General features: G+C 34.8%; 1 long non-coding RNA gene across 2 annotated transcripts in view; it reads right to left on the bottom strand.

The window, feature by feature from the left end:
* Positions 1 to 9,388: 9,388 nt before the first annotated feature.
* LOC123606727 overlaps positions 9,389 to 11,079 on the bottom strand; it is a 157,860-nt gene continuing 156,169 nt past the window's right edge. For both annotated transcript variants that reach the window (XR_006716462.1, XR_006716465.1), the window contains exon 4: positions 9,389 to 9,706. This is a non-coding gene — a long non-coding RNA (uncharacterized LOC123606727). The remainder of the gene's footprint in view (positions 9,707 to 11,079) is intronic.

Genomic DNA, 11,079 nt, shown 5'->3' with positions numbered 1-11,079 from the left:
AAATCATTGTTGCTCAAATCATATGCTCACTAACTTAGATGTAAATTTTTAAAAATAATAAACTAAATAAAAATCCAATAAAAAGTTTATTTTAATGAGACAGCTCAGTAGGTTAAGTGTCCGACTTCAGCTCAGGTCATGATCTCAAGGTTCATGAGTTCAAGCCCTTGTTGGGCTCTCTGCTGTCAGGGTGGAGCCTGTTTCAGAATTTCTGTCCCCCTGTCTCCCTGCCCTTTCCCCATTCCTGCTCTCTCTCTCTCTCTCAAAAATAAACATTAAAAAAATAATAAATAAAAGTTTATTTTCATAAAAAAGGTAGCACTTAAAATGCTAAATAAAAATACATGGAAAATAGGAAGAGAAGATTTACAGTTATAGTGATCTAATGGGCTTATGTTATTCTAAATGAGGACAGAAAGAGTAAGATATTATTAAGAATGCATATTAAAATTTAAGGGTAACAATGACAACAAAAAAAATAGTAATCATATGTTAACCTTCCAAGCTAGAACTGTAAAAATAGAAGAAAAAGAGAAAAGCCCTACATGTATAATGGAAGAAAGAAGATCATAGTACAACAATCTGTAAGTGAACATGAAGGACATCGTGAGACAATAATTTGGAAAAGGTAAAGACCCTCAATGCTACAATCTCAATGAAATGATGAACTTAGAATATGTAGCTACTGGCAAAAGTCAGTAGCCGGAAAACTTTTCTGTCTCCTCCCAGACTTTGAATTCTGGGGTACTGAGGGAGCCAAAAGTCACTCTTGGTAATGTTAGCGACAGATTCATCCTTAATGATAATTCATTTAAAGGGCCTCAGACTGGGGGTTTTTCAGGGTACCTGGCTGAAGGAAACTCAAATCCTTTTCTACAGGAATTATCTCATGTCAGGTCACTGAATCAGACCAAACTGAACATGTACTTACATTCCAAAATTACAAAATGTATGAAGAAATAAGGCACCATGAGGAAGAAATAGCTGAAAACACATGTTACAAAACCTCAAAGAATCAGATATATTTTTATCAGACATTATATTTTCAGATTATTCTGATATTTCAGAGTTATTCTGATAATTATTGAATTATCAGAAACAATTTTAAAATGTGTTTAGGGGCACCTGGGTGGCTCAGTCGGTTAGATGTCCAACTTCAGCTCACGTCATGATCTCACCACTTGTGGGTTCAAACACCACAATGGGCTATGTACTGACGGCTCAGAGCCTGGAGCCTGCTTTGGATTCTGTGCTTCTCTCTCCCCTTCCCCCACTTGCATTCTGTCTCTCAAAAATAAATAAACATTAAAAAATTTTCTTTAAATGTGTTTAAAAGTATTTAAAATAAAAGATGAACTTGAAAACATGAGTAAGGAATAATTTTTTTAATGTCCGGCAGATTTGAAAAAAGAACTGGAATTTCTAGGAAAAAATCATAACTGTTGATATGTAACATACAATAGACAATTTAAGCAAGCATAAAAAAGCAAATGAAAAGATAATTAGTAAATGAGACAACGGGACACAGGGAACCAGAGATGGAAGCAATACAAGAGAAGTTAAAAAAACAAAACAAAAAACAAGAAACAAAGAACTGAAGAATATACCAAGAAGGACAAACATATTTAATCAGAGTTTATGAGGAAAAGACAGGATTGGAAATTGACACTCTTCTGTTGGGATTTTACGCACTTAAGTAAACATGATAGCGTTGAAGAGGGAAAGAACCAAGAGAATGCCTGCCAAAGTATCTATACAAGCCAAAAAAGCTGACAAGAAGACACAAGACTCTCGGGTCACAGAAAAGAGATTAGAGCAAAAACAATATAAGGATTATCAGTCTAGTTGCTATTGTGGTTCAATGAACCCCAAAACAAAAAGCCACAAGGAGGGCTTGTGAGGATGTGTTACAGGAGATGAAGCCTGAGTTTAGACAATTCACTATTTTTTATAGCAAGAGATTTGTAAATCAAGACTTCTTTGTCCAGAGGGACAACTAGTATGGACAAAAACCTTACTTTTCAAGATGATGTTCAGGAGAAAAAAACAAAGAAGTTGGTCAATAAAGGCCTTACAATTTTGGTGTTTTTGGTCTAGCAAGACTCAGCAAGACAACAAGATGCACAAGAGGCCCAGAGCGGACAAACTCTCAACATCTCATCCCAACATAAAAGTAATTTACCAGAAAAGAGCAAAGACACCATTCCACTAATGCAGCAATCACAATGAATCCAGGAATTCCTGCTTTTATTTCATTTTTGACTTCTGCAAATTCCTAAGTTTCTTTGTGATATCAATTCATTTTAAAGCATTTTTTGTCTAATCACCCTAAAAAAAAAACTTTTAAGACTATTTTTGAATTTACAGAAAGACTGCCTACAATCTAGCAATATAGGAGAGAGGCAATAAATAAGATGATTTCAAATTGGGATAAGTGATGGAAAGAAACTAAACAGAATGATATGAGAGTATGACTCTGGACTAGTGGAGGCACTTAGGTAGAGCAGTCTGGAAATAACTCCCTGAAAAGGAAATATTAAGGAAAAGTCCTTAAAAGATTTAAAAAAAATCAGCTATTATAAAAAAGAGAAAAAAAAGAGGAAAAAAAGAGGAAGAACTTTTTAGGCAGGGCTACAACAACAAAACCCAAAAGCTGGGAAGACGTTGAATATTTGAGAAACAGAAATGAAGCAGAAATGACTTTGACATATTTGAGGAGTCAAAAGAAAGCTAGTCAGCAGTGTTGGAGTAGAATGGGCAAGGAAGAACAGTTCACAAGATGATAGGGACGGTAGACAGGGCAAGATGTCACAGGGCCTAGGAAGCCATGGTAACATTTGATTCTATTCTAAGTACAATAAAAAGCATTTTGAGCAGAGACATTAAATGATGACCTTTACTTCTAAATGATCCTTGTATGGAGAACAGACTAAAAGCAAGAATAAAAGCAGAAACCAGCTACAAGGCTACTGAAGGAGTCCAGGCAAAAGCTGATGGTGGCTTTTATGAGACTGGTAGCAAAGAAATGAAGTGAAATATTTATTACATGTCAAAGATAAGATTAAAAGAACTCAATGGAAGGGAAAGAGCTAAATCAAGGATGACAGGTTTTTTGTTTTGTTTTGTTTTTTTTGGATAGACAGTGGTTGAAATGAGAAGACAAAGGAGCAGTTTTGGGTATTTTAGACATGTTAGATTTGAGATGTTTAAGAGAAATCCAAATGGAATTATCGAGGAAGCTACTGAATAAATGATTGTGAAGCTAGAAAGACTTGGATTGGAAAGATATTTTGGAAGCCTTTGGCACATCAATAATATTTTAAGTAATGGTGATTAATGCAATCACCCAGGAAAGACTTGTTGTTCACAAAGAGGAACCAGTATGCCTCCCTTCCAGCATTTGGAGGTCTAGTAAGGAGTGCCAGCAAAGAACATGGTGGAAGAGTCACTAAAAGAAGCAAAAGGAAAACCACAAGTGGTTGATGCCCTCACAACTAAGAAAAAAGTGAAGAGGGGTCTACTGTATCTAATGGTACCGAAAGTTTCTATTGTATTCAACAATCTAGAGTTCACTGGGGCCCCAGACAAAAACAATTTAGATGAAGCTGTAGGGCCAGAAACTGCAGTGCAACAAATTGAAAAGTGGCAACTGTAAGAGAATCACCAATAGCTCTTATCTCTTTTCATCTTTTTGTGTACTTTATATGAACTTTTATGTTTTATATCCTGTTTGAAAATTTCTAAATAGGTGCCAATACCACTGTAGCGAATATTACAACTAGAAATCTATGACAAGTTTTTTAAATTTCAAAATGCATCTTTCTGAGAATTCTATTTCTTCCTTTGGTGAAGTTTATAATTGTAAATTAAAAGAGATGTTATGTTCAATGGAGTCCACTTAAATTTTATTCTATTTCAATTCTATTTCTATTCTAATTAGAAGTGTTGCTTCTTCCTGCAAGGGGTAAAAAAAAAAAAAAAAAAGATGTAGTAAATTATTCTGAAATCTAGCCAATCTGAAATTCATAATCACTTCACTTGTATGACATTAAAGCAAATATTTTGGTATGTTAAAAAAAGTCATTTTTACTTTTAGTAAAGAAAGCAATAAACTAATGCTGAAATTAATTAAGAGCAGAAAAGAAAGTGAAACATTTAATCAATGTCTAGTGTTACTTTAATGTGAATTATTCCAAAGTGATTGAGATCATGTGAACCATACACTGGAAATAATATTCTTGGTCTAAAAAGTCAGAATATTGTACACTGCTTTACCAGGATACACTAATGATTTCGAAGTCTGTGTTTCCTTCTTTTGCTGATGGGACAATAATGGGATGATTAGAAGCTGTGGATCTCTTCTCTGAGTCTCCTGCAGAGAATGGAATGGAATCCTCATTCCTATGCCACTTTATCTTGCATAAACCTAAATCCCTTATTTAATCTTTCTGAGCCTCAGTTTCTTCAGTTAAAATAAGGACTGACTGATTTATGTAATATCTACATCATAATACCTATGTCATAGAGTCACTGTGAGAATAAAATTTCCTGGCTCAGAGTTAATACTCAAGCATCATATCACTTCTCATTTTATCCTACATCAGGGTCTTGGCACTTGCTGTTTCTTCCACCTGTAATACTGTTCTTCTCCTTACTCCTCAGTTTTGCCTGCTAACTAATGTATCCTTATGTCAGCCTTACCTGTCCCTCTCATACTACAGGAGGTCCCTCAGCTACACAATCTCCTAGCACCCTGTGCTTTTTATTCATAGAGTTTATCACAATTAGAATTATTTGGGGGATTATTTGTTTATTGTCTGCCTCATCACTATTTTGTTTACACTGTCTAGCACATTATTGGACACCTAGAAGGCATTTAATAAATATTGTTGAGCAAGTGAATGAATTGGAATTTCATTACAGGAAAGGATGAAGGGGATAATTCAAAGATGATTCTAAGATTTCTAGACTGAATAATCTTATCATTAATAAAGAAAATAGTAGATAAGGAGAAGAGATAATGAGTTTCTGTTTTAAACATGTTGGAATGAAAGTGCCTGAAGGGCATCCAAGGGAAGACACTCAGGAAAACGGAATTGTGGTAAAAGATGAGAACTCAAGCTAGAAGACCTTATATGGTAGGTTAGCCTTAAAGATAGCCAAGGAAGTCCAAAAACAACATCCTAGAGCAAATAATAAAGTACACATGTAGGGCTGTGTGATGGTTAACTTTTGGGTCAACTTAGTTAGGCCATGGTACCAAGACAGTTGACCCAAACATTATTCCAGATGTTTCTATAAAGATATTTTTTAGATAAGATTAACATTTAAATCAGATTGCCCTCCATAATGTGAGTGGGACTCATCCAATCAGCTGAAGACTTTACTAGACAAAAACTGGCCTTCCCAGAAGAAGAAAGAATTCTGCCAGAAGACTGCCTTCTGACTGAAACTGCAACTCTTATTCTCTAGCCTCCTGGCCTATCCTACAGATCTTGGATTTGCCAGCCTGCACAAGTTCATGAGCCCATTCCTTAAAAACAAAACAAGACAAAACAAAGAAACAAAAACACACACAAAAAAAACCCAACCGATAGATAGATAGATAGATAGATAGATAGATAGATACATACATACATACATACATACATACATCAACCTATAGTTCTGTTTTTCTGGAGAACCATAACTAATACAAACTGATTGAAAAAGAGTAAAAGGGATTATTAATTTAACATAATTCCAAATCACAAAAGAGGCAGAAAGTAAAATTTAAAATATTGACAATCAATCCTCTGTGGACTTTCTTAAATAAATTATGATTTTTCTATGCACATTTACCTATACTTAAAGTGCTTTTACTGTTACTGCTTTTTAGATCATTTAACATACATTGGCCTAATCTCTCAAAAGTGTAAAACATTATAAAAAGCATGAGCAGCAACATTAACAGGAAATAGAACTGTGATTGCTCAGGAATCATAGTCCTTTCAAAAGCAGAATGGCATTTGGAAACTTTCTAATTTTTACCTTTGGGATAGATTACTGTGGTTCGGAATTTTGAACTGTTGATGTTGTGTTTCTGTGACATTAGTATGTAGTTTCTGTGACAAGTCTTTCATGAAAACAGAGAAAAAAAAGAAAAAGAAAGGGTTAGTTTAGGTATTAGTTTAACTGATAAAATATTTACTCATAACTCTGCAAGCCTCAGGCGAAAACAAGCAAGAATCCTGACGACCAAAATAGAAAGTACTTCGTAACAGAACCTGTAATATGAAGATAAACTGGACAACAAAGCCAGTGATGGAGATGATCTCAGTTCCATTTAGCCACATGCAAACAGGAAATGTTGAGTCCTAAGGTCTTTTCTGTGCCTGTTGTCCCAGATTTCAATACAAAGAAGGAGCAGTGTGAATGTGGTAAAACAGTGGAGGACTGGATTGAACATTAAAAATCATCTACTCTGATTCCTTTATGTTTCTATAGAGTACACTAATATTTCAGAGAGGTTAACTGAATAACTAAAGATCATACAGGCACGATCTTCAGAAATAAAAAATATTACTAGCAGATTTTTCACAAAGCAGTTTTATACCACTAAAACCAAATTCAGGTAATCCCATAGAACTGGAAGAACTTATTGAACATAAAGTATTAAATCTAGAGCTCCAGTGCTCTGACTCCAGTCTAATGAATGACTCTAGTCCACTCATAGATGAAGGAATATCATTTTCCACTTCACAAAAGATTTACAATATGCATTTTAATCTCACAACATCCTGAGGTAAGATATGATGATTCTCTAAAGTCACACAGTTTGTAAGAGCTGAACGGGACCCAGATTTTCTGACCTTTTTAGCATTCTTTTTGACACACTCATAAGGTCATACAATTAATCCATATGAGAGGATAAAACCTCACGCTTGAGCAATGTAAACAAGTGGTTTACTTTCCTGACGGACTTGATAAGAACCTCTAGCCAGTTTTATCATTTTGGTTTTGAAGTCTTCCAACACCATCAAATTTTAACCAGCAAAAGCCAACCCTCTGTGTTTCTGAGTTATAAGAAACTAAGAAGTAACATTTTTTAAAAAGAGCAATGGCTAAAGGCAGAACAAAATATGTGTAATTGAAGCACATGTTTATTATTGCAGTCAAAATCTCATTCCAGGTTATTAGGAAATATAAATTCATTATTTTAAATTTTTTATTTAATTTAAGTTCTTCCTGTGGTTCCTAATGAAGCAATAAATCCTTTGGGACCAGGCATACCCACAGATTGTGACACATTGCCTTCAGACTCACATAGCATTCTGATAAATCCGTCAGTATGTGCAGTGATGACAGATGTGATAAAGAGATCATTGTGGCTCTCACTGCCTATATTTTATTGTTTGTTACAGCCATCTTCTATTTCTGGAAAACATTCCCAGCTGCCTGCAGCAGAGCAAGGAGCCAGAGTTGGAAAAATATGTTGTTTTTCTCACAGTTTACAACCTAACTTGCCTACCACTAATTATGCAATATAGATAGGTAGAAATAATACTAGAAAACATGTCTTGGACACTTGTTTCATTATCTGGTTTTATTATAATAACCTTATTTCTGATCTTTCTTAGTTCGGGGTTCCAGAAGACTCATTAAAAATGTTTTCTCCGCAGTGTTTTATAACCTTTTGACATTTTCTTCTTACACCAGTCACGGCAATTTTTTAAGTCTATAAATAGGAAGGTTGAGAGGGAAGAAATGGACACATTAACCCCCTATACATTTGCAGCCTGACAATGAGATTCAAGGTGGGAAGGTTATATCAATACCTTGGTTTTTATTTTCTTTTGAGGATATACTGTGAGATAACTAAAGTATTCTGTATGCATTCTGTTAGCTATCTTAATCATCACTGAAATACACATGCATTTCATATATAAACTATTTACAAATTACATAAAAGTAATAGGGAATTGTGTTCTTTTGCATGAATTTCTGAGGACAATTTTGGCTGCTTTCAAAGCAGTAAAGAATTTTCTTAGTGGTTGGTATGAACTGCAATTATTTTATACTCTTCAAGGGACAGAGAAGATGTAAGTGACACAAAGCCTGTATCCTTCGATCATTTATACCTAAGCACAGTTTAACCCTAGTTCATTAATTATCATTGTTATATGTCCATGTTTTAGTTATTTTACCTTGTATAAAATTACAAAAAGCACTATAATACTATGCTTTATATATTATTTGAATTTACTTGTAAAGCTTATAAATTCCATATAATAGATTATTTCATAAATAACCTATAAATCTAATATTAATCAATCTATATTTAAAAACCTCTAAGCACTCATCCTTTACCATAACTGTTCTCAACTTTGAAAATATGTTGCCTGCCTTGCCCACCATTTCTTACAGGATATATTTGATGAAACAAATGCAAGAAAGAAAAATAATGAAGTAAAATACTTCATACACTAATTGGCCCTAATTAAAAAGTAACTATCATAAGAAATATATTAACTGAAAATTCACATCTATTATTAGAGTAATCTCTGACTATCAAATGCTCTTCAAAGATCATTTTACTCATAGAGGAATGGTACATTTTTGTATATCTTATAAATTGTCCTTCTTGATAATGTATTATGATAGAAGATACCCATAATGATGCTTTATAGGGAAAGTTTGACATTTAAGATTAACTGACAGTCACACATCAAAAAATAAGTTGGAGAAGCTGGAGTAGAGAGGTTTACTGAGTGTACTATTTAAACCATTTGAACTGTTGCCTTCACTGATGGAGTAGGCATTGCTTACATCAGCAAAGCTACACCAAACATCACTGTTGTGGTGGAAAATAGAAGACATTTCCATTAAACTAGAGGTCTGTAGCTATTTAAATGTCTTTAATACAAAAAATAACTGATAAATTAATTGTACAAGACTCCTATCTAAAATTAAGGTGTAACAAATAAATGAGGCTTCTTGTGTATTTAAAATGAATTCTTCAGGGGCGCCTGAGTGGCTCAGTTGGTTAAGTGTCCGACTTCGGCTCAGGTCATGATCTCATGGTTCGTGAGTTCGAGCCCCGATCGGGCTCCAGGCTGATAGCTCAGAGCCTGGAGCCTGCTTCCGATTCTGTGTCTCCCTCTGCAGCTCTACTGCTTGCACTCTGTCTCTCACATTGTCTCGAAAATAAATAAATTTAAAAAAAAATTTTTTTAACAAAATAAAATAAAGTAAAATAAAATAAAATAAATTCTTCAGAGCCAAACAAGGGCAAGAAAGAAACTGATTACTAATTTGGACTCCAAAAGAGGGTATCATTTAATATTCTTTAATAGGTTTTATTCCTCCAAACCAACTATATAATATGTTGTAATCATTTCCAGCACAGCATCTAAAAATTTTCAAGTCAAATATACTTGTTACTCTTCTTAGATTTATAAAACAATGGGGATTAACACAATGCATTATGAAATGCATAATTTAACCTCAGGATGCCTCTTAACGAGATACAAGCTTCCACTTATATGATGACTGAGACAACATATTGATTTCATTTATTCATAACTTTCTAGGGGATCCTTGAATCTGAGTTGGTATTCACTTTTCTTATAATCCTGTGTGACAATTCAAATAGCTAGCTGACACAGGTGAGCAGTCGGTTCTTCAGAATTTACAACAGTATTTTAGGACCAAATTCTTCTAGTATCTTAATAAGACAAAGTGCTTTAGTTTAGTAAGGCTGCCCTAACAGAATGTCACACACTCTGGGTGGTTTACACAACAGAAATTTACTTCTCACAGTTGTGGAAGCTGGAAGTTCAAGATCAAGGTATTGGCAGATTTGGTTTCTTCTGATGGCCTCTGTCCTCATCTGGCAGATGGCTGCCTTCTTGCTGTGTTTACACATAATCTATCCTCTGTGCACAAACATCCCTGGTTTCTGTTTATGTGTCCTAATCCTTTACAAGGACACCGGTCAAGTTGGATGAGGGTCTACCTTTAAAGTCTCATTTTTTTTTTTAACGTTTTTTTATTTATTTTTGAGACAGAGAGAGACAGAGCATGAACGGGGGAGGGTCAGAGAGAGAGGGAGACACAGAATCAGAAGTAGGCTCCAGGCTCTGGGCCATCAGCCCAGAGCCCGACGCGGGGCTCGAACTCACGGACCGCGAGATCGTGACCTGGCTGAAGTCGGACGCTTAACCGACTGCGCCACCCAGGCGCCCCTCATTTTAACTTAATTACCTCTTTAAAGGTAGTCTCTTACAAAGAAAGTCACACTCTAAGATACTAGAGATTAGGACTTTAACTTATGAATTTTGAGGGAACTCAATTCAGCCCATAAATACAGTCATATCCAGTAATAAAAGTTATATTGCTTTCAAAATACCACATGAACTATTTTTCACATTAATAAATAGTGTGTATGTAAAGGTGTTCCTTAATTCTTAAAGTACAATAACTACATATGCCACTAGAGTCAAAATGAAACATCACACAAGCAATATTTTCATCAAGTTTTTAATTCTAGTGAAAGCTCTATTTCCTCATGTTTTGCTTATTTGTTTATTTTTGCTCATTCCAATTAGAGAATCATTCCCAAATTATGAAGTCTTTTCTAATGGTCAAGCATTATGAGTTCTTACATTTTTTAATTTTTTTTTATTTAGTTTAAAAAATATTTATTTATTTTTCAGAGAGAGACAGAGAAAGAGAGAGAGCAGGGTAGGGACAAAAAGAGACAGACACAGAATCTGAAGCAGGCTCCAGGCTCTGAGCCGTGGGCACAGAGCCTGATGCAGAGCTCAAACTCATGAACCATGAGATCATGACCTGAGCTGAAGTCAAATGCCTAACCGACTGAGCCACCCAGGTACCCCGAGTTCTTAGTTTTTCTTGAAGATGCAACAGCAATCAATCCTGAGCATTCTTTTGACATTTTTCAGAATGCCTTTATACCTAACTTATAATAATGGAAGTCATTCCCATAATATGCAGACAATACTCCTTGCCGCTGTGCTTCCTGTGTGTGATAATTTTTCAGCGACACTCTTTCAGATCAGATTTGTTAGACCACCT

The sequence above is a fragment of the Leopardus geoffroyi genome, chromosome A2 (assembly GCF_018350155.1).
Source record: "Leopardus geoffroyi isolate Oge1 chromosome A2, O.geoffroyi_Oge1_pat1.0, whole genome shotgun sequence".
Taxonomy (NCBI): Eukaryota; Metazoa; Chordata; class Mammalia; order Carnivora; family Felidae; genus Leopardus; species Leopardus geoffroyi.
Note: the sequence above shows the minus strand (reverse complement) of the source record. Positions and strands in the feature narration are given on the sequence as shown.